This window comes from Haliotis rubra, unplaced genomic scaffold, assembly GCF_003918875.1.
Source record: "Haliotis rubra isolate DU_JTF1 unplaced genomic scaffold, ASM391887v1 Scf122, whole genome shotgun sequence".
NCBI classification, from domain to species: Eukaryota; Metazoa; Mollusca; class Gastropoda; order Lepetellida; family Haliotidae; genus Haliotis; species Haliotis rubra.
In genome coordinates, this window is record NW_025765137.1 from 1,119,866 (window position 1) to 1,126,546 (window position 6,681).

The following is a 6,681-nucleotide window of genomic DNA, read 5'->3' on the forward strand; positions in this document are numbered from 1 at the left end:
TTCCCTTGTATATTATGTGGACCCACTGTTAAAACACATCATCAATCAGATAGTTAAAGTCACAATGCTGTGCCCCAAGCGTCATCGAGGCGGAGGCTATGACGTCAGTAACACGTGACCACTGACCAATAGCATTGCCGCTGTCTCTTTCTTGGTTGAGGGACAAGGCTCGTCTGTGTGTTTCGGATTGGCGTTTCCTCAACGCGTAGTAAAAATCGAAGAAGGTTACTTGGTAGTCGAACCGGGTTTTGTCTGTTCTCGGTCTCTGGAACCTGAAACATTGGAATTGAAACTCATAATGGAATTGAAAAGAATTAAAGGCCAACTTCGGAAATTACGAAGTTGAATACGGCTAAACATCATTTCTCTCGAACTCCTTTAACTGGTCATTTCCTGTAACAGTATGGTCCTGCAAACATTAAACATCATGCTCAAGGTTTGAAACACTGCTTGTTTCGAACTACGAATAAGTCGATATTTTTCAGGACCTTCGGTTGACAAGGTTTCGCTGTATATCATAGGCCGGTGGAGTAGCCTAGTGGAATATTGCTAACGGCGTAAAACCCAACTCACTCACTCGCTGTAGAAAAAAAGGAACAATATCAATCCAAATCACTGATGACTTGTAATCGTTCTTTTGTTTACATGTGTCAGTTTAAATTTAACACACTGCTGTTACGACATCCACGGTTTTCACTTTAACTATAGTCAGGGTAGAAGTTCTTGCACTTTTTTAGCTGTTTTCAAGTTAGAATGAGTGAGCGAGTTGGTTTCATCGCCTCCTTTAACGTTTTATCACGGCGTGTCTGTTTAATATGGGAGGAAACACCGGAGTAATGCAGGTCTGTGATGAAACCAACGAACACTTGTATGCCAAACTGACAAACCTAGAAACAATGGCGGCAAACCGGGATTCGAACCCAGAATCATAGTCTTCTGGCGTGCCAAAACGTCTGGAGCTTTGCGTGAGTGAGTGAGTTAAGTTTTAGGCCGCACTCAGCAATATTCCAGCTATATGGCGGTGGTCTGTAAATAATCGAGTCTGGACCAGACAATCCAGTGATCAACAGCATGAGCATCGATCTGCGCAATTGTGAGCCTGACTACTCGATCCCGTTAGTCGCCTCTCTTACGACAAACATGGGTTACTGAAGGTTAATTTTAACCCGGACCTTTACGGGTCTGGGGCTTTGCACAGCGAATTGAACAGCTTTAGAGACTGGGCCATCCGTCCTTCCGAGGGTATGAAAACAATGGTAAACTAAAATGATAATATAACGGAATATAGTCAAGATAAAAAGACATATTCAGTATCAGACGTTGTATATGTATCTATATGCAATAACATTTTGGTCGTATTTGAGCACTGTCATTGTAAGAAACCAAAGAAGCACAAATGCATAAATTTCTAAACCGGATACTGCATGCAAATTGCCCAATAAAACGACACATTTAATCAACAAAACAGCGTCTCCATTGGCTGTCTTTATTAACGTGGTTTGGACACTACGAGATGTCACTGTAGACGTAGGCGCCACAAAGGAGCCAGCAATTCTATGTACGGGGTATTTTCGGGGTGTTCAGGGAACATGTTACTACATAAGTTTGCCGTCCGGAAGAAAGGCATTACTGAATTAAAGGTGTCCGGTTTAACGAGGTTTAACTCGTTACAAAATTAAGTCGAAGGTGTGTTTTCCGAACTATTGGGAATCGGGTAGTATATTTTACAATTTTCTTGTTGATAAATCACATCTGCTGCTAGACGTATCAAGTGTATGAATGATCCATTTATTAAAGGAAGTGAATGAATGAATTTGGTTTTACGCCGCCTAACAATATTCCAGCAATATCACGGCGGGGGACACCAGAAATGGGTTTCACACATTGTACCCATGTGGGGAATCGAACCCGGGTCTTCGGTGTGACGAGAAAACGCCTTAGCCACTGGGCTACCCCACCTCCCCTGTTTATTCAACGTAAACAAAGCTTCATTAAGTTCAGAGTTATTCAGTTGTAGCAGACCGGACCCCGAGTACCACCACGCACTTTCCTTTTAGATTTGTTTGACAAAGTGTCATCAGCGTTGTACTAGAACTGCCGGCAAACGAAATGTTGTCTTGAAAACTGGATTTGGTAAAACCATTACATTGTCAAGCGTTTCCAGTCACAGTAACACTACAAATATCAGGTCCAAAACACAAGCTTGGTACGCGTAAAACATAATCGACAAGTCATTTGTCAGCAACAAATTCACTTTAACCACCATCAAACATGGGTATGTCACTGCAATGAATATTTGTATATCAAACAATGGTTTCAGACAAGTTGAAGTGTTTAGAAATCACTCCAACTTAACACACCATCACGTGGCAGAATTTCTGTAATGTTGCATACTGACAGACACTTGTCAGACATATTTCGTATATAAAGTCCTGGGGCCAATAGTACAATTACAGTTCATGGGAAAAACGGGGAACACAATTTGTATATTGAATTCAAGTGGATAACGAATTTTTTAAACGTATGTTTTAAAATCGGTGAAGGATTTTTTAGGATTTTACGAAACTTCTAACAATTAGTTTGGTTCGAATAAAGGGGGACAACTCGCATAGCTCTCCTGAAACTTCTGTTGGAAAATGTTCGCCATCCGCGGAAAAATCGAAACCGAGTCGGAAATTCACATGTCCCAACTGATATAAACGGTGTATGGAAGGGCACGATCTGACAGGATAATACATTCACTCAAAATGGCTTTCAAACGTTAATCCAACATTTGGTGGTTCATACATACATTCTTTTCTTCAAGTCAATGTAAAGAACCACAAGCCTGTCATGGTAATGTCATCTTTGTAATGCTGCAAATAATCTAAATATTAAAGCTAAGTTAATGTTAATTTTCGGTTTAATTATTATATCTGAGCTGATTAGATCTGAATATTGCATTGGTCACGTAACGCATGTTATATCTGGGATTACTCTTTCTCACTAAAGTACAGATTCTATAGTCGATTGTTAGGTTGAGTTGTATCCGGATCATCTCAGAAGCTTTCAACCGTGTGAGGAAAAGGAAGATTTTAGTTGAGCTTCCTTTAACATCAGTCTTTGTATGTTGTTTTACGCCGCACTCAGCACTGTTCCAGTAGCAACACGGCTGTTTCTAAATAATCGCATTTAGACCAGGCAATTCAGTGTTTGACATTCTGAGCATTGATCTGAGCAATTGCGATGCGGGGACATCATTCGTCACCTTTCGCCCCTTTCCGTAACCGCTATTCGGCTTGTCCCGGAATAACACGAGTTGGCGCGAATGGTGGTGACATGTGTCAACCAGTTCAGCGAGCCTGACCACCAAATCCCGTTGGTCGCCTCTTACGACAAGCATGGGTTGCTGAAGGCTAGTTCTAACCTGGATCTTCACGGGAACCAGTAATCTTGAGCTCTCACTGTTGCTAGTGAATGATCGATCTGACGTCATCAAAACGTTAGTATACTAAACAACTTGGTTTAAAACACATCTCTGATAACTGCATCAACTACACCACCATCGAATAAACGTAACGTGTTTGTTTCACATTAGCCGCATGCAGTCATGCGCGGATGCTTTCTTTGTCCATGCGGTTCACTTGTGAGTGAGTGAGTGACTGAGTGATCTATGACAAATTATGAATACTCGAACCTGGGCCAGTCAAACCAGTGATTGACATCATGAGCAGCAGTCCGTCAGTGTTGACTCCCCTGTCTACAAAGCTGACCACCCGATCCACAAAGGTCATTCTTACGATCAGCATAGGTTGGTCGGAATGAATTCGAACTTGAAATTCCTACTAAGCAGTCGTCATGCGAATATGCAAGACTTATGCCATAATGTAATTATTTTCATCAGTTGTTTCTGAACCTAGCAGCCTACCTTGTGCCAGTGATATTGTTTACAATATTTACAATACTGTTTTCTGCTTGTTTATTTTGCTTTTATTTTATAGTGCACACGTGTGTCTTCTCACTCGTCAACGTGCGTCAGTTGGCCCTATTAGATTGAAAAGAAGCCTGCTAATGTTGCTGCTCCGACACATGAGGATGTGTGTTAATTAATGAACTCCCCTTTCAGACTTCTCCAGATGTGGCCTAAGCTGTGTTAATATATACTGACGACAAAAATAAATGATCAAATGACAGTAAGATGTTAGAATTAATTTCGGCCGCGTAGATCGATACCTGATGTGGCCATCTTGATGGGCGACACATGCACGGCGCCTTAACAGAATTCTGTTGATTACCGTGCGTGTGGGTTGCCCTCGGTGTTGCCCGTCGTTCCGATTGAACTACCACACGCCGGGTCATGTTAGCAGGTGTTGGATCTCTGACGTGCACTCTCAGCCCCCTCAGCCCCCTGAACATACCGCAGATGCTCTTCTGGGGAGTGAGTGAGTGAGTGAGTATGGTTTTACGCCGCTTTTAGCAATCACTGCAGGGGGACACCAGAAATGGGCTTCACACATTGTACCCATGTGGGGAAGCGAACCCGGGTCTTCGGCGTGACGAGCGAACGCTATAACCACTAGGCTACCCCACTGGAGAATTGTCAGGGGACTTAGTCCAATGTCCGTATGCCTACCCGTCAAATATAACCTATATTCGTCTGTAAACATAGTGGGACGCCACTGGCGCGCAGTCCGTGCCTGGTGTTGCCACACCATTGCCCTAACCCTAACATTATCCCCGACCCCAACCCTCAAACCGCATATGCCAAAACCCCAATCCCAACCTTCAAACTCCAACCTTCAAACCCCAACCTTCAAACCCCAACCTTCAAACCCCAACCTTCAAACCCCAACCCTCAAACCCCAACCTTCAAACCCCAACCCTCAAACCCCAACCCCAAACCTTCAAACCTCAACCCCAACCCTCAAAAACCCCAACCCTCAAACCCCAACCCTCAAACTCTAACCCCAACCCTCAAACCCCAACCCCCTCATTAAATATGAGATGATGAAAGAGGTACTTGGAAGCGTGTCCCTTGCTCAGCTGCACAAGTGATTGCGAGTTTCCTGACAGGTGTACTTCCTTTGTCTCTTGTGGGAACGAGTGTCACGTGCTGCTCATGCATGGTGTGAAATGTCACTGTGATTAGATGTTGTGTTCAGGTGCAACGCAACTGTATTATACATGAACGCCGTCAACGAGAGCTGCATTCAAAGCTTTTCATAAGGGGCGACCTCTCTCTGACATGGTTCGGGTTTGTGGTCTTCCCAATTGCATTGACCGGTGCTGATAGTGTCAGTGTCTGGATTGTCTGGTCGAGACCTGATTATTTACAGACTGTCGTCATATACCTGGACAATCACGAACAAAGATGGTGGCCAAGTCGGCTCTTTCCTGGACAGAGTTGCGTCCCTTGGGCGTGCAGGGATACGCCCAGTATTTTGGGTTTGAATGTACCAGATTCGACCTAATTGTGATTCCTGTTTTGTGTTAGCACCATACCCATGTGCATAGTACTTATCTGATTCCTACATCACCTATGATAATTCATTTCTACGTGTAAACATTCATTGACTTCTCCTTAAACTATATTACCTCAAAACTAAAAGAAGACTGACTGACTGACTGAGTTTGGTTTTACGCCGCTTTTAGCAATATTCCAGCAACATCACGGCGGGGGACACCAGAAATGGGCTTCACACATTGTGCCCATGTGGGGATTCGAACCCGGGTCTTCGGCGTGACGAGCCAAAGCTTTAACCATTAGGCTACCCCACCGCCCCTCTAAAAGAAGAAAAGAAACGTATGCACTCTGTAGCATGTATTTGAAACTGGTCTGTCATGGTCTACCTGAAATACTGTTCAAAGCGGCCCAAACCATAGCAACTCACTCACTCGTTCACTCCAATTAATACATTATTAGATTTTGCGCGATTGCTGCTATTTTGTCAGGAATATGCATACGAGTCAAACCTCATTACGCACTCAATCAAGGCAAGGAAATCCTGAGACTAAGTGTAAGGCGGTCCAACAAGACAGTGTTATAATGCTGACTTATCCAGACCGGTAGCTTGACGTCCTTAGAGATCAAGCATTGACGTACCGAAGACATACTCGTAGCGATCATGACAACAGCTTAACAATGCCTCCACGAGAGGGGTTATTGACCCTCGACGTCCTTCAGGAGAAAAGACCAAATCTGTTATGATCCGGGTTGTTTTGATCCAACGTCCTTGCTGTCAATTCATACACAAATATACGTCAGAATGCATGATGAGTGTTGTTTTACGCTCCAGTCAGTCCAACTTACCAGGCAACAGAGGGCCATTTCGTAGCTTGGGCAAGACGTTTAAAGCCGTGCTACATGTGTGAAGAAGGAGTGAGTGAGTGAGTTTTACGCCGCACTCAGCAATATTCCAGCTATATGGAGGCGGTCTGTAAATAATCGAGTCTGGACCAGACCAGACAATCCAGTGATCACCAGCATGAGCATCGATCTGCGCAATTGGGAACCGATGACATGTGTCAATCAAGTCAGCGAGCCTGACCTCCCGATCCCGTTAGTCGCCTCTTACGACAAGCGTGGGTTACTGAAGGTACATTCTAACCCGAACCTTCACGGGTCGTGTGATGAAGGGACATTGTTATTGTGTAATAAAGGTCATCGGATACACACGTGCATCATCCGGCTAATTTTCGCTG

General features: G+C 43.9%; 1 long non-coding RNA gene across 1 annotated transcript; it reads right to left on the reverse strand.

Moving 5' to 3' along the window:
- Positions 1-5: 5 nt before the first annotated feature.
- On the reverse strand, positions 6-5,114 carry LOC124265878. The gene is made up of 2 exons (XR_006895571.1): positions 5,000-5,114; positions 6-272 (listed from the first exon to the last, which is right to left on the reverse strand). It is a non-coding gene; the product is annotated as an uncharacterized LOC124265878 (long non-coding RNA).
- Between the last annotated feature and the right edge of the window lie 1,567 nt (positions 5,115-6,681).